Source organism: Ictidomys tridecemlineatus, unplaced genomic scaffold (genome assembly GCF_052094955.1).
Source record: "Ictidomys tridecemlineatus isolate mIctTri1 unplaced genomic scaffold, mIctTri1.hap1 Scaffold_3590, whole genome shotgun sequence".
Taxonomy (NCBI): Eukaryota; Metazoa; Chordata; class Mammalia; order Rodentia; family Sciuridae; genus Ictidomys; species Ictidomys tridecemlineatus.
Window position 1 is genome coordinate 16,606 of NW_027522435.1, and position 27,015 is coordinate 43,620.

General features: G+C 35.1%; 1 pseudogene; it reads right to left on the reverse strand.

Moving 5' to 3' along the window:
- Positions 1-1,895: 1,895 nt before the first annotated feature.
- Positions 1,896-26,982, reverse strand: LOC144373329 (protein Spindly-like; annotated as a pseudogene).
- Positions 26,983-27,015: the final 33 nt, after the last annotated feature.

Sequence of the window (27,015 nt, forward strand, 5' to 3'; positions counted from 1 at the left end):
GCTGTGGTTATAGTTCAGTGGTAGAATGCTTGCCTAGCACGTGAGGAGGTGCTGGGTTTGATCCTCAGCACCACATAAACAAATAAAATATATGTAATGCAACTATTTAAAAAAAAAACCTTACAACTATTAAAAAAAAAGCAATACCCAAAGCAACTGTTCCCAGAGACAAAGTTGCCCAAGTCTAACTTTATGCTGAGAAGTTGAGATTTGGGTTCAGATATCCTAGAATGCTACAATCTTATTATTATGCTAAGAGAAGCAGAACATAAAATATCTAGCAAATCAAACATTATTCCCTCCTACTAACACCTTTCTCAAGGAGGAAAAATAGTTTTGCCATCTGTACTCCAGGTTCTGTCTAATAGTGAATAAACCAAGGCTACTTTTTGGAGTAATGATGAGGGAGAAATGTGCCTGTTAGAACAAGGCTATATGTTGGTTCACATTTTCCTTTCAAAATTAAGTTTCAATAAAAAAAACTTACTTTTGCAAATCATACACACTATGGGTGCTCTACCACTGAGGTACATCCCAAGCTCCTTTAATTTTTGAGACGGTGTCTTATAATCCTGCTGTCTTAGCTTCCTGAGCAGCTGGGATTATAGGTGTGCGCCATTTTGCCCAGCTCCCTGCATGTACTTGAGTAAAAGTGTCCACTAGAACTGAATCCCTCAACTCCTACATTCTATTACCACCACCATTTATCCACTAATATCTGAGTCCCACATCTCATTTTCAACACTTATTGACCATTCTGTTCCTTTTAAACTGTATCTCGAATCCAACTCTCATTTTATATTACTGACCTACTGCCTCAGTCTCATTGTGTATTTAACTGTACTATCCAATGAAAAACCTTGCCATTTCTGCCCTCCATTCTTAGCTTTTTCTAAATCCATTTTCCATTATGACTTCGCAAAGCTTTTACTAAAATAAATTGAGTGAGGACACTATTTTGCTTATATCCATTATTTGTTTCCCATCATCTACAGCAGTGATTTTTCAATATATTCCTAGAAGATTCAAGATCAACAGAATTGCCTCAGTTTCTAGGGATTAAGGCAGAGCCTCAATGTATGAGATTACCTTGTTGACCCAGTTCTTCAACCTTCAATTGGCTGCTTAATTTCTTTAAATATTTGTGCAAGTCTCTTTGTAAAAAACATTTCCCAAACTCTTTGTGTGTTGCTCCTAGATTTCTATTCAGACTTAATTTACTAAATGAAACATTTCTAATTCAGCACATTGGATTCAGAAATGCTTGTGAATATAAATGAATGTGAAAATATGTAGGTATATGAACATGGAAGAACCCTAATTCACCCACCTATAGAAAATATACATGAAATTGCTATGAACCAATCTATATTCATTTAGAAAGTTTAGCATTAAATCTTTTTTTAACATATAGGTATATATTCACAAAATATAAAGTTATATATAAAATACATATATTTATATGTAAGATCATAGGTATCAAGGAATTGAGAATCCCTGAAGTTTCTTTTTTTGACCACACCTTTATTCTTTTTTGATAATATCCTGTTATCCACACAGAATAAGAAAACACAAAGAGGAGAAATTGTTGCAATTTTATTTCATATTTTAAAATTATTTGTCTCATATGCTTCAGTCATAAAGTGAACATAAATAAAGATACATATAGGTGCTTTAAACACTGACAAAATCTATAACAATATATATTTTCAAATCAAATTTCCTATTTTTACAATACAACGAAAAATTAAGTTCATAAAAAGATTACATACGAAAATATAATAGTATATTAGTTCATTCTCTGAATATATGGCTCTGAAGGTAGGTTAAAATATTCTCTTCACTTGAAAAAAATCCAGACACTACACTGCATGTAGATTTAAGTTTAGTCTTCCTTCCGTTAACAGTTTATTCAGTGTGAATCACAGAAGATCCATGAAGGGTCATCACTTAAGAAACTCTCCTTAGGATCACAATCAAAATTGAAAGCCTGGTTGAGAAGCATGGAAATGCCGGCTCTTGATACAATGAGGAGACATGAGTATTTGGAACTCTGGTACCACTCTGGCTCTTAACTAAACTCCTTAGTAACCTCAGGGCAAGTAGTACCTCCCTCTGATCAGAGAGAAGTCCTTACTGCTGAGGACACTGGGTCTCCGGAGTGGATTTGGAGAACACGTATACAATAGGGTGTGATTTCTTACAAGGTTCTTTTTCCAATTTGCTTGCAGGTTCTTTCCTTTCATTAACATCTGTTTGAAGCATTGACTCAGTGGCTAACCTACAGGCATTAAAGCATCCACTCTGAATTCAAATGTAGTTAAGGAAAAAAATAGAGAAACAAACCCGTAATATATTGAGTCTCTAAGGAGGAATGGTGCTATTTTTTTTTAATAAGAAAAAAATTAGTCGACTCCAGTACCATTAAAATACTAAATGACTCTTGAAAGAAATTATTCTTATCAATAGACTTGATTTTTAAATGTCTAGTAAATATGTTAAGGTTGATAAAAAAGGCCTGTTAAGGCCTAGATTAAAGAATTAAATCTGATGAGATATCTATCATGATAAGTACACATAACACAAAAATTGAAATGCTGGAGCAGTATTTTAAAGATAACATGACACACAAAAGGCCCATGCACAAGATGAAAACATCATGGGATCCTGGCTGCACAGATGTCTGTCTCAGACAATGAAAACACACTCAAACTGAGTTTCAACTAGGAGAATAGTTAAAGAAAAATATAAACAGTGGGGAGATAATAAAATAGGCCTGCGAACACTTTAAAGAAGCGCATCAATTAAATTTATAAAGCATGCAACAGTGAAGTTTCAAATAAAAGCCACTTGTTATAAAATCATCTTCAGATTGTGTATCTAAGTTAAGCATGCAAGACACAAGGTTGGAAATGTCTGCAGTGAGCAGATGGACTCACACACATGCAAAAATAAATAAATAAATAAAAATAAAGTGTTTTGTGGTATTTTATTTGTTTTTGTTTAACTAGCAAGGCAAATAGTTTCCAATATGCAATTTGAGTCAAACAATTTAATTAGATACATTGAAGCAATATTTTTTTCAAGCACAAATGGCAGAAGAAGAAATGAAGGCAACATAGCTGGCAAGATATGCACTGATCGGTTCTGGAAATGCACCTCTGGAAGACCATACAGGCCACACACACACCCACACCGTGAGCCACGCAAACCCGCACTGGCCATATGCACACTCCCACAGTGAGCAACACACACACATGCACGGCCTGCAGAACTCGCCTCAGAACAGTTAGCACTATGGGTACTGTCAGGTAGCATCCATTTGTCATTTCCTCAAGAATATCAAGCTCTTATTTTATGTGACTTACAACATTATAAAAAAACTCAAGGAAGGAAATAATTAATTAGTTTTCCTTACAATAACAATAGCAGCTTGAGTTTTATCATTGTTGAGTACATTTAGAAGCACTGAAAATTTAAAGAAAAATCAGATAAAACATACAAGGAAGTTCTTTTACATACGATGGACTGTTTTACTTTTTCGATCAAATGTACACAGAAAATGCCTGACTCTGTTCCCTTCTTTCTAAGAACAAAGTAGCCCTAGTAGCACCTTAAAAACCTCACTTCATTGGAGACAACCCAAGCTGGCTACTTTCACAGAAACAAGTTTGAATTTTACATGTCTAAAAGTATTTATTTTTAATATACCTGCCATTGCATTACACAACCTTCATCTTGATTTCCCCTCCATTTCCCTCACTCACTTCTGTTTATCCTACCCAGATCCTGCTGTGCATGCCCAGTACTCCAGCTGCAGCCAGTTACATCCTCTTCCCTCTGTTCACTTGCTCTTACCTTCTCACTTCTATTCCTTTTAAAGGACAAGGCCCTTCAACTGGTCCTTCAGATACACATATCTGACACTTTCTCTTTTAAGTCACAAATTCAATTATGCAGAAATTGGAGGCTTTGATGTTTTAGAAAAAATGGAAACAAACTACCTTGGATATTTAAAAATGTCAAAATAATTAAAAGTAATGTCTGAAGGACTGGTATAAACATCATCAAAAGCCATAGAAAACTTCACCTACATTTTCTTAACTAAACTGTCTTCAGACTACTGTAAAACCTTTGAGAAGGTAAGCTGATTGTTCCTTCATGGCTACTCCTTTACCAGGAGAAAAGTAATAGCACATTTATTCAAACCAACAAGAGAGATGTGTGGCTTTCTAATGACTCCCTTCTTCAGGAGTCCTTTCCCCTTGCAATCATTTTTGTCTTTCTCAAAGTTTTAGAGAAGTTGAAGGCAGGCAGATGAAACTGGGGGATTAGACTGCATGCAATATTGAGAAGACAGATAAAGAGACAAAGAGCATAGCTCATGCAGCGAGAAGGGAGAGAAAGGGAGGGCTGCTGGCTGACTTGAAAAGAGGACACTGACCTGAGAGAGCTGGGCGTGTTCTCACTTCTTTCACTTAAGGCTTGAGCAAGCTTCACACATTTCTTCTCCTTCTTTGGCTGCTGCACATCCACGGGCAGATTTTTGTGAGGAGAGAGAGGGGCAGTGGGAGTGTTTGCAGATACTGACTTTTCTAACTGCAAGTCATCTTCTGAAGGGTTAGGAAAGGACTGTGTCTCCTTGTGAGGTGGGAATCTAGAAGTTCCTTCCCCGGCAGCACCACTGGCACATTCGTCTTCAGCAGGGGTCACATCCAGAGGTAGCACCTCCCACCTCTTTTTGAGTATAGGAACTTCGATTTTCTCTGAGAATGAAAACCATTAGAAAAATCCAGTCAATAAACAAAAGACAGACCAAGGGAGAGCAGTTATACATAAAGTCTTTTCCTTTTTTCTATTCTTTCAAAATCCATTCATCACCTCACTGAAATCTATTTCTTTTTCCTTCTTTTTCATAGACTGCATTAATAAAAGCTTTTATAGATTATTTTGAGCATAAATTTTTCCTTGGGAACTCAATACAGGAATTCTAGGAATGAATAAAATGTTCTCTTCTGGTATTTAGATAAAAAATTCTAAGGGGAGATGGTTCCTAAGGGTGACCTTGGTGCCATGGAGATAAAGATGCAGTGGCAAACAGTCAAGGAGTTTAGGGTCAAGTCTGGCACTTAGCGCTGGATGACCTTAGGAAAGTATTTAATCATCCTACATTTTAAGGTTTCTAAATCTGCAAAATGCGGATTAAAAATACTTACTTTGCTTTGTCTGTTACAAGGATTAAATGAAAAGAACAGGTCAAACTCTAAATATTGGATATCCCTTGCTGCTCCTCTGAAACCCAGATCATCTGGATTTACTAACCATCCTCCTGTCCCTTTGCTGTGTTCAGTTCAGCACACTACCCCTGGAATTCCTAATGGGTAATTTTTACTCACAGGAGCTTACTAGGATCAGGGAAGAGAAAAAGGACAAAAGAAAGAGAAGTCTTTTAAAACAATATAAAAAACTTCTCATTGTTTACATTTTCCCCACTATTGACCACAATGAACAGAGTTCAACCTGTCAACAGGGCGGGGGCAGAAACCCGTTGAGAATCCTTAACCTAAAACATGTTGACAATACCTTTTGGGGAGGGAAGGGAGTTAGGACCATCACATTCATGGACTTCTTTACATTTGCCCTTTTATTTTAAAATTTATACATAGTAAAGTTCCTTTTTTGTAGTATACAAGAGGCAGAGGGTGTATTGGGCTATTTTTTCTCGGTGATGTGACTTGCTCTAATAACTGTCCAAACATTTTTCCTTAAAGGCTAGAACTGTAAGAGAAGAGGTCGGGTAGAAATCTCCAGTGATAAATCCCCTACAGAACGACCAAGCTAAATAACTATATGCCACAAAAATACATTCACAAGAACTAAGAAAACTAGAAAAGGTAAGTTAGACTGTGAAGCCCACAAGGGGAAAGGTTCCCTGTTACTGCAACATTTTGTCCCCAAGCTTTCATGGTACCACCTGCAGAAAGCCCCCAGAACTCAGTGTATACACTGAAAAAAGTAAGCAAGAAAAATAGATATTTGACTTCCTCACCACCAGAGTCCCTCTGTGGGAGTCTCACTGCATGGGCTCACAGCAAGCACTGAGAATACTCCATGGGATGCTCCTGAGACCAGCTAGAAGGAAGGAGAAGTAGGGCTCGAACTAGCACACAGAACTTGGCACTGGCCCTCCATCCCTGCCAGAGGAGACATGCTAGCAGACAGAATGTTTAGAAATGTTTACTGCTGGAGGCAAGGTTCATAGATCCTCTGGACTCAAGAACCTGACTGGCTCTCCCACATGCCTTGAGTGTACTCCATGAATCTCCCATGGGTCCATCCAGGTTGGAAACTGCACCAGCAGCAGAGTTGTCAAAAAACCTGCATCTAACCTGAGCTCAGGGTGCCCTCTAATGCTGAAATGGAATACCATAGGCAGTCTGCTAAAAATGTCTAAACAAGCCTACTGGAGTAGAATAGTCACAAACAAGTCCAGATTGGGAAAAAAAAAGGAAGAGATACCTAATTCATCAATGCAGAGACAAAGATATATGTTACAAGGACTAAGAAGAGCCAAGGAAAGATGTCCTTATCAAATGGACAAAACATATTGCCAAAGATAAACCCAAAAGACATTCATATGCATGATTTGGCAGACAAAGAATTTAAAATATCTGGTTTAAAAAAAACTCAAGAAACTTCATGAAAACAGAGGACCAATTAAGAAAAATTTATAAGGAGACATTTAACAGATTGAAATAATTTTAAAAAATCAAATTCTGGAGCTGATAAATAAATGAAATAAAAAAGCCACTGGTGGGCATTAATAGCAGAACTGATCAAGAAGAGGAAAGAATTGGTGAGCTTGATAACAGGCTATTTGAAAACAGAGGAGAAAAAAGAATGAGAAGGAATGAAGAAAATTCATGAGATCTCTGGGACACCATTAAAACAGCAAATCTATGTCATTGGTGTCCAAGAGGATCTAGAGAATGACAAAAGGTTAGAATTAAGTTTATCCAAAAATATAACAGAAAACTTTCCAAATCTAAGATACAAACACCCAATTACAGGATAATCAAAGGTTGCCAATCAGATTCAACCCAAATAACTCTCAAAGGTCAAAGACAAAGAGGACTATGAAAGAAAGCAAGAGGAAAGAAAGAAGAAAGTGACACAGAAGGGAATTCTAATATGACTGGTGGACTTCTCAGCAAAAACCCAAAGGACATAAGGGAATGAGATGATATCCAAACTGCTGAAGGAAAAGCATCTGCCAACCAAGAATAATGTACCCACCAAAGCTTCTTCAGAAATAAAGGGAAGACAGACCTTCCCAGACAAAACCTGAATGCACTATGGCAACAGACTATCTTACAAGAAAGGCTGAAGGGAGTTCTTCAAATGCAAAGAGAAAAAAAAGATGAGAATGTCTAATATGAAAACATCTGAAGGTATAAATACCCACAGGTAAAAGTGAGCACTCAGATACATCCAAAATAACACAGGAACTAGGGGATGTAAACCATTTATATCCTTAGTAAGAAGCCTAAAGGACAAAACTAATACAAATACAGTAATCTGCTAAGGGATATGTAATATAAAAAGATGTAAATTTTAACATCAAAAACTCAAAATATGGGAGAGAAATGGAGTTGAAGAGTAGAAGGCTTTTTTTCTTTTTTGCTTTTGAAATTAAGTTGTTGCAGCTCAAAATAACCTGTTGTAATTATAAGATGTTCTGTGAAAGCCTCATGGTAATCACAGAACAAAAACCTTAAATAGATACACTGAAAATAAAAACCATGGGATCAAAACATGCTGATAGGAAAAAAAAATCACTTAACAAAGGAAGACAGGAAGATAAGAACAAAGATGTACAAAACAACCAGAAAACAAGTAATTACATGACAGTACCCAAATCTGACTCTGCTGCCTACAAGACACTCACTTGTAAGGAATAGATAGAGAGTGAACAAATGGAAAAAGATATTCTATTCAAATGGAAACCAAAAGAGAGTAGGAGTGGTTATACTTAAATAAAATATGCTTCAAGTCAAAAACTAAGGAGACAAGGCCATTACAGAACAAAAAAAGAGTATACAACAATTGTAAATATGTCTAAATACATAAAGCAAGCATTATTAAATGTAGATCGATAGGCAGCAATTTTTTTGCGGTGATAAGGTACTTTAACAGCCCACTTCTAGCAATGGAAGAACATCTAGCCAGAAAACCAGCAGAGAAACATAAGATTTAAACTGTACTCTAGACCAAATGGAGCCAGCAGAAGTTACAGACCTTTCCATGCACCAGCTGCAGCACATTCTTCTCAACTGCACATGAAATGTTCTCAAGGGTATCATGTCAGGCCACAAAAGAGAACATCAGAAACTATACAAAGATGTAAAAATTAAACATACCTAGAAGCAACCAATAAGTCAATGAGGAAATTAAAAGATAAATTTAAATATTTCTTTTCACAAGTAAAAATGAAAATATACCAAATATGCCAAAACTTTATGCTTTCAGCAAAAGCAATTCTAAGAAGGAAGTTTATAGCAATAAACTCCTAGTTCAAAAAAAGAAGGAAGAGAACAGCTTAGTGGTGGAGTGCTTGCCTAGCACATAAGATGCACTGGGTTCAATCCTCAGCCCTGCATATAAACAAAATAAAGGTTCAAAAACAATTTAATTTTTTTTTTTAAAAAAGAAGGAAGATCTCAATGTCTCATCTCAATAAACTAGAAAAAAATAAGAAAAAAAAATAAGACCAAAATTAGTAGACGGAAGAAATGGTAAGGATCAGAGCACAAATAATCAAAATAGAGGAAAAAAAGAAAATAAAAGATAAATGAATAATTGGTTTTTGAAAAGATAAACAAAATGAATAAATCTTTAGCCAGACCAAAAAAAAAAAAAAAAAACTCAAATAAATTTTAAAAAATCAGAGGTGAAAAAGGAAACCTTAACTGACCTCACAGAAACAAAAAAAATTTTAAGAACTAGTAAATACAAACAAATTGGAAAACCTGAAAAAAAAATTTCTGGAGAGCAGAAGGCAACAGCATATCAAAATAATTAAATACCACGATCAAATGGAATTCACCCTAGGATCAAAGAATGGCTTAAAACACAAATCAACAATCTGATATATCACATATCAGACAAAAGGGCAAACACCATAGGACCATTTCAATAGAAAAAAAATTGATAAAACTTAACATCCTTTTTTGATAAAAACTCTAAATAAATTAGGCATAGAAGGAACACATCTCAGTATATTAAAGGCCATAGATGATAAACCCACAGATATCATACTCAACAGGGTCAAAATCAAAGTGTTTCCTTTAGGATCTGGAACAAGACAAGGATGCCACCAGCATTCACTGTTATGACTCAACACAGAACTTGAAGTCCTAGCCAGAGAAATTAGATAAAAGGAAGAAATAATAGGCAGCCGAATTGTAAAGGAAACCGTCCCTGTTTTCAGATAATACAATCTTTTACACAAAATTCTGAATACTCTACTTAAAAACTATTAGAACTAATAAATACAGTAAGGATATAAGATACTAAAGCCAATATATAAAAGTCAGTAGTGTTTCCATTCAAAAATAGCAAATTATCTGAAAAAGAAATAAGGAAAGTAATCCCATTTATAAAAGCTATGGTTTTTTTAAAAAAGTGAAATAAAATACCTAGGAAAAAATTTAATCAAGGAGATGAATGAGCTCTACAGTGAAAACCATAAAACACTGGTGAAAATTGAAAAGACAGAAAAACATGGCAAGATATCTCATATTCATGAACTATAAGAATTAATATTGTTAAAATATTCATTCTACCCAAAGCAATCTATAAATTCAATGCAATCCTCATCAAAATTCCATAATTTTCTTTACAGAATAAGAAAAAAATAATCCTAACCTGTCTTAAACAATAAAATTTCAAATAGTCAAAGAGCAGAAAGAACAAAACTGGAACAATCCTAGTACCTGACTTCAAAATATACTACAGTGCTAAACTGACCAAAATAGCATGGTACGGGCACAAAAACAGTGAAGAGAGCAATGGAGCTCAGAACACATACTGAGGAAAGGACAGTCCTTTAATAAATGGTGCTGAGAAAACTGGATCTCCACATGTAGAACCATGAATATTCATTATTTCTTCATTGAGAACATTCTCAACTTCTACAAAATCAACCTTTTTTAAATTTCACAGATGAATAGGATCGTGTAGTGTTTGTCTTTTTGTGCCAGACTTCTCTCTTATCATATACAAAAATCAACTAAAAACTATAAAATTACTTGAAGAAAACATAGGGAAATGCTACATGACCTCGGTCTGGGCAAATGTTTTTTAGACAATCCCTCAAAAGCAAGAGAAACAAAAGCAAAAATAAGCAAACCGGATAATATCAAACTAAAAGTTTCTATAGCAAGGAAAACAATCAACAAAGTGAAGAAAAACTACAGAATAGAAGAAACTGCTTGCAAATTATACAGCTGACAAAGCATTACTATGTAGTATCTATAAGGAACTAAAAGAACTCAATAGCAAAAACCCTTCATATAATCTGATTTTAAATATGGGCAAAAGACCTGAACAGACATTTTTCTAAAGAATACAGAGGTTTACGAAAAAATTCTCAACACCACTAAATCACTAAACATCAGGAAAAATGCAAATTAAAACCACAATGAGAAACTATTTCACCCAAGTTAGAATAACTATTATCCAAAAGAAAAAAAAAAGAAATTCTGGTGAGGATATGGAGAAAGGAGAACTCTCATATACTGTGAGTGGGTCTATAAATTAGTAGTCATTATGGAAAATAGTATGGAAGTTTCTCAAAAATTAAAAATAGAATTAACATGTGACCCAGCAATCCCAATACTAGGTGTTTGTGTGTGTGTGTGTTTTTCCAGATATCTGAACTCCCATAAATGGAAAAAGAAAATGTGATATGTATAATAGAATACTATGCATTCATAAAAAAAAGTATGAAATCCTGTCATTTGTGACAACTTGAATGACCTAAGGCTCTTGTGTTAAATGAAATAAGTCAGGCACAAAAAGGGAAACACTACACGTTCCTATTCATCTGTGGAATCCAAACCAGGTTGATTTTGTAGAAGTTGAGTGTTCTCAATGAAGAATGAATATTTAAGGTGATCACATGCTAATTACCTTCATTTAATCATTACACAATGTATATATAAATAGAAACATAATAAATGTCCAATTATTATATGTCAATAAAAATATAGAATTCCCAATATTTAGTTGGAACATGGCCCCTGAGAATCAAGATTGAATTTTCTCAATCTTGCCTTGCTGTGACAGCAAGGCCACATAAATCAACTCTGCTCAATGGGATACTGGCAGACAAACACAAAAGGAGTCTGAATCCTGCAATGCCTCCTAGACTTTTATTGGCGGAAGAATAATCACAAGCACTTAAACCTAAACTGTGTTTAGATCTTCTATAAATAATCTGAATTAGCATAACTTCCAACATTAGCTGCTTATTTAACTTTTCGGTATGACAATATGACAATATGCTACGATAAGTGGATAAGCCTCAAGTGACAGTATGATGAAGCCTAGACATCCAAAAAAGCCACATATCACATTCATGCATATCTAGTTCCCTTTGAATTTTTCAGCTGTAAATTTCCCTTATTAACTACAGATTGATAACCACAAAATTGGTTTGTAATGAGATTTGCTAAAAGCTATAGTTTGAAAAAAATGTTGATACACTTTCTCAGTGCTACTTAGGACTTAAAAGACAAAAACATACGAAACTTGCATACCTTCAGGTTCATACTTCAGCTTTAATTCATCTAGCTTAGCTCTCAGTTTCATATTTTCACTTTCTGCAAGCTGAAGGCATCTTTCATTTGCAAAAAGTTTTCGCTCGATATCCAGGGCCCGCTGGCTTTCAAACAATGCTTTCCTCTGCTGTATGGACAATTCACTTTTGCTGCTTTCATTTTCTTTGCCACAGTAACAGAAAAGAAGAACCAAGGAATGTTAATATATAATTTTGTGAATAACTTAGTGGGATGAATCTTTAATTTTATATTTGAACACTTGGTTAAAAATATATTTCTTTGGGATTTCTAGTAACAAAGAAACAACAAATAATTAAAGTTTAACAATAGCATCCCCTGCTGCCAAAATTCATACATTATTCCAAGGTGATTCATGCATAAATTCCCTTTAAGTTATGAGATACTTATTCTTGAGAAATTTGGATTATAAGAATATTTTCTACATGAAAGTCCTTTTTACTTACCAATCTAAAAAGCTAAACACAAATTATTTACTGAAAGTATTCTTCAGTAATTAGTAATTATTAAATCTTGCATAAAACTCATGTATTACACAAAGACATGTTATTGACTTTCTTTTCTATGGAAATTTCTTTTGGCAATTTGAACTTAAAAATTTGTTATTATTTGAATACCATCTATTAAAATAAATAAAAAGTCTTTATCTTCCATCTGCCAACCCAGACACCTACTTTAAGTTCTCAAGCTTTAGCTGAAGTAAATCTGTATAATAGGTGTTATCTTCCAGAGCACCAGAGTTGCCTGAAGGTTTTAAATCCATACTTTCATATAAATTCTAAAGAAAGCAAAAATTCTTATTACTTACATAACAAATTAGGTTACTGTATGCTTATTAACAGTGGCAGCAGCCACATGTTAATCTCTCATCCTTTGACAAATACTCTTCAAAGATCCACCCACTTACCTGAGTGCAGTAGGTACAAGAACCACCAGTCCTTCCTCAGGTAAGAAAAGTGGCTCAAGGTACTACCGGCAAGTAAATCAAGAGCTAGATTCTGAATCCAGATCTAACTCGCACTCATATCTCTGAGTCCCAACTATACCTGTCTTAGGATTTCACTCTCCTGGCTTTTAGAATGAGAGAAGCAAATGCTTTTGGGGTTGAATTCTGGTATGACAAAGCTATACAATGGAAAAATACGAAAAAAGAGAGGAGATTCTTGAGGTTATTTTTGGTATCCACGCTTTAAATATTCTGATTCACTCTTTGAATATTTTCTTTACTGGAAAAAAAAAGCAGATGTTTAGAAACTTGCAAAGAATTTCAGAGATTGCACTTTTTAAAATCCTCCTAATTTAAGGTCACAATTTTCAAAGTATAGCACAAAGCCCCAGGGATAGACTACATATACCTGCCAAGTGACACACTGCAAATTTAGCTAAAATTATCATATTTTTAATAGTTTTTAGAAGAAACAGAGATAAAGTCATATAAACAAATTTTTCTTCAAAAATGTCAAAATAAAGAAAGAGAAACTGTTCCAGATTAAGGAAGACTGAAGAGACTTCATGGTAAAACATGCAACCTTGGATTAGGCCCTAGAATTGAAAACACTAGATTTTTTTTTTCTTTTAAAATTTGCTTAGGGTATGTTTTCATCAGCTTTTTTTTTTTTTTTTTTTTTTTTTTTGTCTCGGTGACCAAAAGATCTAACAAGAACAATGTAAGGAGAAGTTTACTTGGGGTTCATGGTTTCAGGTCTCAATCCACAAATGGCCAACTCTATTGCTCTGGGCCCAAGGTGAGGTAGAATATCATAGTGAAAGGGTGTGGGGGAGGAAAGTAGCTTAGAAAATGGTAATCAGGAAGCAGAGAGAGAGAGCTCTCTGCTCACCAGGGACAAAATTCCAGTCACTCTTCCAGTAACTTAACTCCTCTAGTCACACTCTACCTGCCTAAAGTTACTACTCAGTTAATCCATTTAAGTGGATCAATCCACAGATCAGGTTAAAGCTCTCATAATCCAAACATTTCTCTTCTAAAAATTCTTGCACTAACACAATAGCTTTTGAAGGACATCTCATATCTAAACCATAACAGGGTATCAATGATAACTGGCAAAATGTAAAAAGTAGCTTGGTTAATAGCATGGTTCAATGCATATCAATGTTAATTTGTAATTTTGACCATTTGCTTATATCTCCAATAACATCATGGTGCTTAGGGGTAAAAGGACGTCTAGTTTGGAACTCAGTCTCAAAATTTAAGAAAAAACATATAAAAACAGAAAAAGTTATAAATCAAGCATACAAATAAGAAATAGGGAGCTCTGAGTCAAAGGCATGTAGGAGTACTTTCACTTTCCTAGAAGTGAAAAATAAAATAAATTTATTAGAATTTATTAAAGACATCCATAAATTCCAGTGGATATACAATGTTGAATTGACAAAGCTCTAAAATTAATGGAACAGATAGCACTAAAAAATAATTACTGATGACATTCAGGCAAGAAATCTCACTGACATAACACTGAGCAGAAGACAGAAACAAGGGTATATATATTACATGATTCAATTTATATGAAGTTCAACAGAATGTTCACATAATGTTGACACAAAGTTAGGAGGTGGGAGCACTTCATTTCAATGGGGCTTTTCTGGAGTGCTAGGAATATTTTATGTAATCTGATAGTAATTGTAAGAATATACATATACAGATATAAATGTGTGTGTGTGTGTGCGTATATAAACATATATATGTTAAAACTCACTGAGTTGTACACTAAAGATATAGGTACTTACAAACAATAACCAGATAATAACAACAAAAATAGAATAGATTGGTTTGTCTTTGCTTTAGTAAAAGAAGCATGGTCAATAATACTGAAAAGCAGAGACAAGAAAAAAATAATTTAAAGATTGGGTCAATATGTACTGAAACTGAAAGTCAATTATACGATGAGAAACCTATTTAAACTGAAAATTTAAGATATTCAAATAAAAATCCAGCCACATCTTTTCAAGATATTATACATACCTTAAAGTTCTCCAGATTTCTAATTTCACCTAAAAGATGTTTTATTTCACCGCTCTTCTGCTCTAACATGGAAAACAACCGTTCCTGCTGCTCAAATTCAGTTTGAGATCCTTTCATCTGTAGCAATGTAGCAATCTGTAACTAGAATCCCCCCACCACAACAAAATTGAGATATTCTGATAAGCATATTTCTGGAACAATTTGTATTTTGTACTAATACTATTTAGAACTTGTTTTAAAAACTAATTAGTTATTTCTAGTCTAATAATTGGAAAATATACATCAATTAGTTTTGTTGTAGACATAACTTTGGAGTACTTCTACTTTTTAATGATATCTGAAGTCTTTAATATAGTTTTACCTAGTTTGTGATACAAAATTGAACAGCATGACTGTGGTCCAGAGGGTGTCATTTAACTGGTAAGTAAGCCTGGATAAATGTGGCCTGCTATTCACCACCTATACTAACTCCTGTTAAAGCGATTTCTCAAAATTCTCCATTAGCTTTACTTAAGTAGGGGAAATTGTTAAGCAGCTCAGTCACAAACATGATATTCACAATGATAAGAATGGGAAGTACCATGAGTATTTTTCTACACTTTAACCTCAAGACAGTTCTGAGAGGCAAGTTCTATCACCTCTACTTTGTAAATGAGGTATGCCTTTTAGATGCTCTCAGAATATATGTCCCAGGTAACACAACTAGCAAATGACAACTATGCTTCAATCCAGTCCATCTAATTTCAAGTTCAATCAGTGACCTTTCTCAGTTCTCTGGTAATACTGACATCTTGAAAAAAAAAATCTAAACTTTCTTCCAAACACCACCTTAGGAACATCAGGCAGAACAGACCATACATTGGAATTCTAAGGACTGCTATAATCTTGGGATCTTTCTAATTGCCATAAGGTTTTCTGTTACTTCTTATTTGTGTGCAGCAACAACCAACAAAACCCTTAAAATTAAAGGGGTTAATTACATGCTTTGAGGAGCTGCAAGAAAAGAGAACCCTAAATAGTTCAAATTTCCATCTAAAATAAGCCTTCATGAGAAGTGAGAAATGGCAAAAGCTAGTCTCATTTGATGCGGGAACCCAGAAAGACTCAGAATAAGTAAGAAACAAACACTTATAAATTCCTTTTCCCTATTCTATAAAGATTTAAACCTCCCTGGCAAGGTTAGTGAATGATCATTAAAATAAACAATTAGTAGTTGTTAAACACATTAATGTTTTTCCAAGATTAACTTTTTGAAAACATAAAAGTATCTTATGATCTACCTGGAATTTCTAATTTTTTAAAAAATCATTCAGTTCTAGAAAAAAATATAAAAGTATACCCCTTGAAGGAAAAGATGGATTTTGTGATATATTTATCTATGTAATGCTAATATGAAGTAGTTTTAACAAACATTTAAGAGCGGTAATTCCACACCTTCATTCTTTGCATCTGTTCTCTATTAAATGCATTTTGCTTCTTTAGTGACTGATACTTGACTTTCATACCGATAAGCTGGCGTTCCATTGCCGTCCTTCGATCTTCTACCTGGAAAACATTGATATGTTTAATTGTTCTTGTACTAAATGAAATAATAGTTTACCCAATTCAATTATTAGAATACTTGTAAGTACCTCTGCAAACAAAGAGTTGCCCTTACTATTGGGATCCAAGGCTTGCTAGAGGGCCTGGCCCAATTGCACCTGCAGATCTTGATTTGCTACACGAGCTTTCTAAATTCAAAAGAAAATAATTTAGCTAGCAGAGATTAAATTAGCATGAAAACAATTTAAAAACTGGAAACAATACTACTGTAATCATAATACCTCTAAGGCATTATAGTATAAAACTGCTTCTTTCTCCCGCTCTTCTTTTTCTTCTTTAAGTCGGTCTACCTGGCGCATTAAGTTAGTACTAAGACGTTCTAGTTGTTCCTGTCTGTACTGTAGTTCATTCACTTCTTCCTTGAGAGCATTCTATTCAACAGAAATTGAAAGACAAAATTCTCTTGAAAATGCTTTCATTTAGCAGTTGCTCAGCTAACTTATCTGTAGTGGTTCACATTCAAATTAAAACTACAAAAACCTGTCAAAGTTGTCAGATACCTATTAAAATTTTAAAAATTACTTAATTTTTCAACAGGGAACCAAACAAAAGGCTCTAGAGACTGCTCTTTCTGACTGTGAATTCAGGGCTTTAATTTTTAATGACTCATAGTCTGAAATGAAAAATCTATGTTCACATAAATTTCAACTTCCACTGTACTATCATTTTATATTATGACACAAACTAGGATCAGAAAATGTCTATGTCCTTTCAGAGCTTTCATTAATCTAAAGGTACTGTCTGCCTTATTTAATCAGGTCACCTAATACTATTTTTTTAAATAAAGTAATTCACCTAAACTACATAAAACATTTTTTGGATAGTTAGATAAAAGTAGGTCAAAAAAACATTTCTTGCTCCACACTAGCTCATTAGAATTATTATAAAAACACATAAAATGTATGCAAAAGAAAAATTTAAAAATTTAAGAAAACACATGCCATAAAAATTACCTTCACACTTTCCATTTCAGTCAGCTCGACCTGAAGAGCCAGCATCTCTGAAGACATGCTTTCGTGGACTCGCTCAGACATCATCCGTATTTCCTCCGATTTATGAGACAGGAGTTCCTTCTGGTGGTCTACTTTGTGCTTTAGCTGCTTTTCACTAAGCCTAGCTTCATCTAACTCTCCTTTCAGTTTTTCTATCTAAAGTAAAAAAAAAAATCACAATTTTATAAATCAAAAGGTATTTTCTTTCTGTAAAATATCACCGAATGATCTAAACTTGTACAAGAAACTAGTAGAGCTTTCAAGGACACTCCAAAAGTGACCCACCTTGTTTTATAAACAGTCCATTCTAGCCATCCAAGTGGTTTGGATGCATTAAAGCTACCAGAAGCACTGTGTAGCTGTGTAAACAATGCTGTGACCAGCCATGCAGAAGCAGACGCCTGATTGGAAGGCTACCACAACAGTCTAGGGGAGAGGGGATGGTGGGGACTAGAGCCACAGTAGCCTACATCAAGATTCTGTTGGCCAAATCCCCACAACAGGCTGATAAATTCAACATGAGAAGAGAAAGGTACTGGGGGAAAAAAAAAGCCAAACTTTTGGCAAAAGTGATTTAAAAACATCAGTAAGACTGAAAATTTTGTATTGATATACTCTTTGCTCTACCACCTAAGCCATCTCTACAGTTGGTCCTTACTTCAGGCCCTGAAAAAATATCCCCTATACTGCTACATTTGTTTATGTAATGAAAGCTACATGAAAAATAAAAAAAACAACAAAAAAAAACCCACCAGGAGAAATGAAAATGCATCATTACCAGTCGTTACTGTCTAAAACCAGATTAGTTCCAGACAAGCTAGACTATTTGTCAGTAATGTGCAGGATGACTATGTATTTCACAAAAGCATTATTTGTTTGTTTTACTGTCTATTAGGAAAAAATAAACCAACTCAAATATGTGATTTTATTACTAAAAATAGAAAAACACTTAGAGCTAAATCAATAAAGAATTAAGGCAGCAGTATAGCTTGTACACAGACATGGAAAAAAATCTTAGAAGATATTACATAAAAAAATCTAAAAATTGAAAGAGACTTCTGAGAAGACAATAAAAAGTCAAGCGAGTTTTGAAAGAAAGGGTTTGTAAAAGTCTGGATTCCACACGAAGAGGAGCCATGGTGAAGTTCTGGATTCTTAAGTAGCAATCTGAAGGCTGGATGGGTGGGGGTGCTAGAAAGGAATGGGCATTCATGAACAGCTGTTGTCTATTTCGTGTTTATGTATGAAGTGGAGCTAGTATGTAATGTGTCATCAGATTATGTAGAGACTCAGTGACACAGAATTTGGTGTGAGGAAAACTTGCTTCAATTCACAACTGACAATTTCTAGCTCTCACCTTGTCCAATTTGCTTGATCTACCTAAACATTGGTTTTCTCATCAGTAATATGGAATTAACAATAGGATTTCCCTTAAAAATATATTTTGAGAACTGGATCATATTTTTCCTCAAAAAATAAATTATAAGGTATCAATACTAATATATAGTAATTTATAAGGAACTACTGATTTGTTCTACAGAATTACAAAGCACACCACTAGCTGCAGTAAAGGCTAAGGGACAACTCTTTCTGAAAGGAGACTGCTTGACTATGACCAAGGATGCCTCAGTAGTTACTAAATAAATGGATCATAAAAAAATTGCTGTTATCAAAATTGGAAAATTATATGTAATTAGAAGGCTATATTGATACAATTCTCACTTTTATAAGTCATTTTATAAGTTTTTGTTTCTCAGTGTTTCTACTCTCAACATTAAAATGACAGAAAACTGATCTATGCTATTTTCACAGTGATACTTGAGAAAAATCTTTATCACCTTACATTAACAGATGGTTGCATCAACATGGGGTATTTTTGCTCTGAAAACATACATATATTCAAACCTTGTTTTTTAGTTCATTCACTTCCTGTCCATGGCTTCTGCTTAGCTGCTCTTCTAATTGTTCTAGCTGCATTTTTTGTTGTTGCTTAATAGCTTCACATTCACAGCTCAAACTTTCTAACATGCGACTCTTGAGCTCAACTTCTCTCTGAAGAGTATATTTTTCTTGTTCATAATTCTGAAAATAGATGCAATTACAATTCAATTACATAAAAAAATCACTTAAAACTATTACATATAATCAGTTCTAACCTTCAACTGGCTTATTTCTGTTTTATACACTTGCTGCTTTCTGAGGTACAACCACATGTTAAATCTGGAATAACTTTGTAGCTCATCAGTTTTAGTGAATCCCTAAGGTATATTCTGAAAGTACAGTAATGTCAAAAACACTCAGGCTGAAGTTAGTACAGGCATCAACTCTAGAAAAGATGCAAGGTAACCACTTTCCAATCTGGGGCTCTGATGCCCTAGTAACCCGCAATGCAAAACGTAACTGGGGAGGCATTCTCTGGATTCCAAAATCTGAATAAAACTTTGTATGATGAGTACCATCAGGCTATGTTAAAATGTCCCTGGTTTTGGCTACATTATCAACTGTCACAGCAGCATGTCTTATCTCATGCTGACCCAAAACTAGGCATTTGTTTGACGATTAGGAAAATAAGCTACTTATTATTTCGTACAGTTTGATAGCACAATCTTCAAATCTGGAGTCCATCTGAGAGAGAACACGAAAAAGTAAAGGGACTTTTGGTAACAAAAGACCAGAAACAAAGTCTTAAGCATTCAACCTTCCATCTATTCCACACATACTTACTAATAACCCAGCAAATATGCCAGGTAACAGAGAAACTCAGGTAAATATAAAAAATGATGCCTGACTTCAAGGAGGATCAATGTCTAAAGGAACAATAAACACACAATTCAGCAATTACATTAAGTCACAGTAACTGGTAAGTGCTAGCTCAGAATACACTTCCTGAAAAAAGTAATGTCCATATTGGTTTTTAAAGTATTAGGACACATGCTTACATACTACGTTCTGATGCAGAGAACATCATAAAGTGAATAACTGTTTAACTAGTCAGATCATTCAGGTGTCTGAGCTCCACACACGATCAGATATCATTTGCATTTTATATGCAGGGGATGTTCCAAGACCCTGGGTGGATAGCTGAAACCACAAGTTGAACCAAACTCCATATATACATATGTACACACATATCTTGATGAGTTATAATTTTAAATTAGGCAAGTTAGAGATTGGTAACATAACTAATAACAATTATAATAATATGCTGTAATAAAAGTATGTGAATATGATCTCTCTCAAAATATCTCATTGTACTATGCCTAGGTGAGGAGAGGAAGTGAGGTGGAGCAGGTGGGATAAAGTAGGATGGCACCAGATTTCCTCACACTATTCAGAATGGCATGCAATTTAAAATTTATTATTTACTTATGGCACTTTCTATGTAATATTTTTAGACACAGTTGTCCAGAGGTAATCCACACTAAGAAAAGTGAAACTAGAAATAAGGAGGGGGCCTACTGTATGGTAAAGTTCATGATAGAGATATGGTAATTGCTTCACTACCCCATAGAAGGCATTGACAGAGAAGTATTAGTTCAAACTCCTTCATGAAGCTTTAAAGTATAAGATAAAATGAAACTAGAAAAAAGACCTAAAACAAGTAACATTATTTCTCCAAAAGCACTTCCACTTTTGATAAGTTATTTCTCCAAATAATTATATATAACATGGTTTTATTTTCTACTATTAGATTTTTAATTCTTTGCTTTGCTTTATAATTAGGTATTGAGCTCGTGGTCAAGAACAGTACCATATGGAAAAACAAGAGCTGTCATTAGTAACTTTTACCTGCTATATTTATAATTTTCAATTTTAGTTTATACCACTGAGGATTTACTAAATTAAACTGATTTATTCATTTTTTCAATAAATATTTTTGTGCAAAGCACTAGAGAATATAGCAGTGAACAAGACAAAATTCTTAAGGACCTTGCAATCCTGGAGATAATTAGTACTGCAAAGAATTAAGAGTGAGTGATGCTACCAGGTGAAGTGGTGCACACCTGTAATCCTGGCGGCTCAGGAGGGAGGCAGGAGAATCACAAGTTCAAAGCCAGCCTCAGCAAAGGCAAGGTGCCAAGCAACTCAGTGAGACCCTGTCTCTAAATAAAATACAAAACAGGGTTAGGGATGTGGCTTAAGTGCCCCTGAGTGCAATCCCTGGTAATTATACACCCTGAACTCCCCCCACAAAAGAGTGAGTGATGCCGACTTTAGTTAGGGCTGGACTCTATGACATTTAACTGAAATCTGAAGATTGAGGATTCAATCTATGAAGAGTGGGTGAGGAACAACTAAGCAGGAGGAAGGAGCTCATATAAACCCATAAGGCAAGACTAGGATAGCCTGAACAAGGAAAATCAGTTTCCTATGTTTGCAAAAGTCCAGCAGAAGTCAAATCACATAGGGATGTATAAACCCTCAGACTGTCTTTTGTAAATACAATTGAAAGCCTTATGCAGATTGAGAAAGGAAATGACATGATCTCTGTGCTTTTCCATGAGAAAGAATGATTCTACATTGAGAAAGAATGATCTAAATGGCAATGATGGAGCAGACAATCTGGTTAGAAGGCTGGGAGAAAGAAGACAGTGGCCTAGATAGATGTTTTATAAATCATGTCCCTAAGAATTTGTGGACTAAATGTGAGATTTCTAGATCTTTGGGTCAAGCAACTGAATGTCATTCAATTTACTAAATAAATAAACTAAAGACAGAGAATGTTTGATTAGTAGACAGGGAATTAAATATTCTGTTTGTTTATATCAAGTTTGAGATACTCTTAAGTGGGCAATTGAATACATTAATTAAGAGTTCAAGGGAGGACTATTGCTCCTCCCTTGAACTCTTAATTAATTGTTAATTAAACAGTTTAGGTCGCTAAACTACTATGGGGGCATTTAAATGATATTCAAAGCTCCAAAATAAGTGAGGTCACCTATGAAGAGTGTGGACAAACAAAACTTAGTGATAAATATGGTAGGTAAATTGAAAGAGTAAACATAATTGAAACTCGGAAGACACTGCTTTGGAAAGAATATCAGGAATTCATTAACTTATTCACCTTTAATGAAAATGGCATAGATAGGAAATTAGATCTTCAGAAAATAAAATAATTACTGCTAGACAAAATAAACCTTCAATAGCTAAGCACACCCTCACAAACAGAGGAATCCATAGTCTTACCTCAGTCATGGTCATCATTTCATTACGACATTTATCTAATTGATTTTGCAATTCACTTTGGCTCTCCAATAGTTGTAAACCATACTGTGCAGCTTTTAGTCGCTCTTTTTCAACCTCTTTGAGCTTGCTTCGAAGATCTGCAATATCTGCCTCCATGTTCTTTTCCTGTTTTTAGACTATTATAAATAGAAGAAATACAATTTTTTGAGCTTAAACAAAAAAGCCCCCTACAATAAAACCAATAATAAAGGAACCATGTATCCCCAGTGCTACTATCATATAAAAACATAATATTGAGATTTTATTCCTGACTTGTAAGGAGTCAAATTTGCATTCTTTTTCTAAGAATAAAAATTGTTCTGATAATTTTTTTACTTGAGTTGAGACCAAACCAAAAAGAGCAGAAAAAAAAAATACACTCAATTGTGCTCCTAAGAAACTCAACATTAGGAAACTATTCAATTGTTCAATTGTTATACGTTAAATGTCCATAATTACTAAGGTAGAATTAGTCTCATAATTGTGTTACTGTCAAAATAATCAAAGTAAAAAGAGAGCAATGACAGAAACCAAGAAACTTTATGGTATGCATGCATGACTGCTACTTAAGAGTATAAAAAGACAGTTTTAAATCAGACTCATAAGATAAAGTAAAGAATATCCTGTCTTATTTTTTATAGTAGTACTACTTTGCTGAATGTATTTGTTTCATTGAAAACAGATTCACAGTATTTTTCTAATTACTCTTAACAGAGTATGTAAAATAGAAACTATGTTCAGAGCAATTTCCAGGCTAAGCCTTACAAGTTTATACATAGGATAACTGTACTTTAACTTAACCTCATTTATTGTCCCTTCCTCTTTGGCCCTAGTCCCTTTAAGCCAAACTGAAACTGGACTTTGCTTTCATAGAGCATCAGATGATTCCCTATGTCTTAATTTTATAGAATCATGCATTTAACAAACATTTACTGAATGCCCCATTAGCTAGGCTTCATTCTGGGCACTTCAGATCATTATGGCGCAAAACTGGCAAAGTTACTCATTCATTAAACTTACATTCCAAGAGGGGAAAATAATAAGTAACAGCATAATAATTAAATACATTAGAAAATAGAATTGGAAGGGAAAAAAAAGCTCAAAAGAGATAGGTGGTGTAAATAGGAGGCAAAAGATGGGAAATAGGTATGCATCATTGTGTGGAAGAAATGTTCCAGGCAGATGGGAAACCCTAATATGGAAAAAGAGTCCAAGATATGAGCTAGAATTTAGGTCACAGATAATAAAGGAGCCGGCAGATCAGTCCATTATAAAGAGTTTGGCTTCTAGCGTGTGTAAAATGGGAAGTCACTTCAAAGTCTGAAGTAGACAATTTGGTAAAATTTAAGAGAATCATTTCACTGCTGTGTTAAATAGTTAGGATGAAACAAAATTGGAAGCAGAGAGACCATCTGAGATAATGCCTCATGCTAGATGGTGGCATAGTAGGTGAGAAATGCCCAGATTCTACCTATATTTTAAAGGTAAAGCCAACATGATTTTCTTATATATGGAATATAGCAAAATAAAAAATGCCTTTAAAAAGTAAAAATACCTTCAAGGCTCTGCCCTGAGCAACTAGCAGAATGGAGTTGCCCTCATTTGAGATATTTATGTAAAGTTTTGGGGGGGCCAGGGGGACCAGGATTTCAAGTTTTGCATGAAAGATGTCAAGCAGGCAGCTGAATGAATATATATGTAGGAAAGGGGTATAGGCTAGAGATATAAATTTGGAAGTTATCAGCACAAGTCCTTCAGATTGAGTATCAACAGAGGATGAACATAACAAAGAGAAGAGGATGAAGGACTGAACCCTACTAGAAGGTGAGGAAAAAGATGTAAAGTATATTCAGGAGTTAACAGTGAGGTAAGGAGGAAATCAAGAGCATGTTCTGTCTTAGAAGCCAATAAACAAAGTGTATTAAGGAGGTAGGAGAGCTCATATCAAACGCTGTTGCTAAGTCAAATTGGCCACTGGTTTTTGAATTTATGGAGGTCACTGGTGACCCCAAGAGAATTTTGGTGGGAAGATGGGGTAAAAGCCTACTTGAAATGAGTATGATAGAGAATGGTAGGAGATGAAAAAGTGACAGAAAATACAGTTTTGCTTCAAAAAGCAAATAGGATAGTAGCTGGAATGGAAGTAGAGACAAATTTACTTACTATTTTAAAGATACAAAACAATATGTGTGTATACCCTAGGATAAATTCATGACAGAAGATGACATAGGAGATACTGGAGAACTGCCAGAGTGATGTCCTTGACTAGAGGATGAGGTCTAATGTACTGAGAATGTAGCATGGATATCTTCTCTAAAATGAAAACAAAGCATACAATATAGATACTGATTAACTAGGGAGATATAGTAGGGAGTATATTGAAGTAAACCTAGTTGGTTTTTTGTTCATTTATGTTTTGGTAGCAGGGTATTGGGGATTGAACCCAGGGCCTGCCTGGCCCATGCTAGGCAAGTGCTATACCACTGAGCTACATCCCCAACCCTAGTGTGACCTTTTAAATGCCTCACTTATCACTGAATTAGAAAACAAAGTTCTTAACTGAGAATCAGTAGGTAGGAGATATAGGGTTTTATAATAGGGTAAAATAGATACCATAAACTAACCAGTGCAGACTACTTTAAAATGCAAGACCTTTTCAAAACCTATATACAGTGAAGCTAGCCAGCTAACTGTTGCTTTATTAACAATAACTTATATTTGTTGGGGATTTACCACCTGCTAAAAGAAGTGCTTCAAATACATCATCTCATTTAATGCTCTTCATGAGCCCATGTTAAGCCATTATTATTATCTCCATCTATCAAAATAAAAATGAGGTTAACCTCAAGGCCTCCCATTAAGGAATACACAAGGAAGCCAAAACATTAGTTCTCATTCATTCAAAAAATTTGCTGGAATTTTATTACATGTCAGACAATGCGCTTAGTGTTGAGGATAAAATAATGATCCAAACACTAGAAAATATTTTGTCTTCTTGAATTTTATAGTACATTAGTAGAAAGGCATCAAATCAAATAACTAAACTATAATGTTACAAGTGGGATAAGTGCAAAAGGGAGAGCTGTAACTAAGGTGGTATCTAAGCCTATAACAAGAGGGAACAGTTCCCTGATTACGTGACTTTTCAGCTGAGCTCTAATGAGTGAAAAAAGAATTAATCTATCAACCTGCAAAGAGTTAACCTATCCTTTAGCCATGGACGAACTAAAACTAATATGTGCCATAAATTTTGCTTGGTACTCTATGTACATTTTCTTAGCAATGTTCTCAAAGATCTCATAGGGTAGAAGAACTTACATTTTAAACATGCAATCTTAATGTGGCACAGAAAGGTTAAGTAACTTGCTCAGGGTTATCAGTCACTCAGGAGCTAAAGGAGATGGGAACCAGAGTCCATTTCCAAAGCCTGGTGCTCACATTTCTGTCTTGCCTCTCAAAACAGCATACAAGCCATGCGCAGTGGCTCACGCCTATAATCCCAGTGACTTGGGAGGCTGAGTCAGGAGGATCCCAAGTTCAAAGCCAGCCTTAGCAATGGCGAGTCCCTAAGCAATTCAGTGAGATCCTATCTCTAAATAAAATACAAAAAAGGGCTGAGGATGTGGCTCAGTGGTTGAGGGCCCCAGAGTTCTATCTCCGGTACACCGCTCCACCCGCCCCCCCCCCAAAAAAAACAGCATACAAAAAGCATTGGAAGACAGGAAGCTCTAGAAGTCAAAGCTGCCTGGGCCCTTCCACCTCCATCCCTTACTGGTGGCACAAATTCGGACAAGTAACTTAACGCCTTGTTTCATCATCTTCAATACAAGGAGGGTAATGACCATCTTACAGGCTTATTGAGAACATTAAACATGATAATGGATGGAATACAAATAGGGCAGGGAGACACGCATGATTTAAAAGTTTCGAGCAACGTTTTAAAAAAGTAAACAAAGGACAAAATTCATCTTGACGTTTTACTTGACCCAATGCATCCAAAATATCATTTCAACTCGTAATCATAATAATTGCCAGAGATACAGCTCTTGTGGGATACTACCTTTAAAATCCAGTGTATAATTTACATTTAATTCGGGTTGCCACAGTGGCTAGGGGGCCATCGTACTGGACAACGCACCTCCAGGGGCCATCAGTCTGAGGCTCCCAGCAGCCGCCTGGCCTTCCATATTTAGCCAGAGTTCCCCAGAGAAGCGAGAACGTCCAACCGAAGACTGGGGCCCGACTGGAAGCCAGCTTATAAGAATTTAGGGTTCCGGGATCGAAGGCGTTCCGGCCAAAGCCTCCGCCAAGACCCAGGCCCCAGGCTTCCTCAAGCCCTGCTCCCCGCCGCCTA